Genomic DNA, 1,154 nt, shown 5'->3' on the forward strand with positions numbered 1-1,154 from the left:
TTATAAACGTATGTGTTCCTTTTCTTTCGTACGTGTTTATTGATATATCTGTACTGTAGTGTTTTTGGACGGTACTAGCTCTTACTGCCAATGTAGGAGTATTACATATATGATGGTGCATTTACATGGTATGAATCTGTTCATAATCCGTATGAATTTTCCTATAAAAGAAGCACCAACTCTATAAAGAAATGAATGAAAGCGATATATGTGACCTGGTCTACGGAAAGGGGGCTTAGGTGTCAAAAAATCAATTTTCACTTCTTGGTTGATTCGGATGGAAGATGAGATGCTTTTTCACGTGGTGAAAAGCAGAAAATCCTAACTTGCTTAGAAGTGTACTAAAAATAATAATAATATTAATAATAATAATAATAATAATATTAATAATAATAATAATAAAACTATAATAATATTCCGACCAACAACAACACTTACTGGACCAACAACAACACTTACTGGACGTCCGGCGCGGAGAACAATTAACGAGATAATGAGAAACTGACGAAACGAGTTGCTTACTTTTAACAGCTTTTTCACAGAAAACTAGTTTTCGCACGTAAGCTCCCTTTTCGTAGACCAGGTCACATATGTTTAACATTTCTGACTTATATACTTGGCAACGTATATGCTTGGCAAGTATTTTTTTTGTAAACAAGAAACAAAAAAATTTCATTTCGTGCTAACTTCGAAACTAGAAGCTTATTTTATTTTTAATGTGCTTTAAAAAGGACCTACTGCCAATAAAGTCTTGCGGTTTGCTATTTTTTCAAATGTGTCATGCTTCCATTCAAACATCTTTGTGGATAAATAGTTTTTTGTTCAGAAATTGCTTGTTTACTTTTTTTGTCTTTCATATTAAAAACGTTTGGCATAAGTTGAAATCATAGGGTACTTGAAAAGGTACCAAAATATGTATGCAATACTTTTACATATCGTCATTTAAAGTACAAAACCGCGCATCAAGAAAATGCAAAACCTTGTATGTGAGGTTGCCTAAATTTTATAGGAGAGAGTAAAATTTGTCATAATTCAAAACGGTTCCCTATTTTAAACTTAATTATCTCTTCTATCTCGTCTATTTATCTCTTATGTCTAAGTATCGAAATTTTAGTATAAATGATTAAGGGCTTCATGATAGGAGCTTCCGGTGC

The sequence above is a fragment of the Rhagoletis zephyria genome, unplaced genomic scaffold (assembly GCF_001687245.7).
Source record: "Rhagoletis zephyria isolate East Lansing unplaced genomic scaffold, Rhagoletis_zephyria_1.1 Rzeph_scaffold_00783, whole genome shotgun sequence".
In the NCBI taxonomy this organism is placed as follows: domain Eukaryota; kingdom Metazoa; phylum Arthropoda; class Insecta; order Diptera; family Tephritidae; genus Rhagoletis; species Rhagoletis zephyria.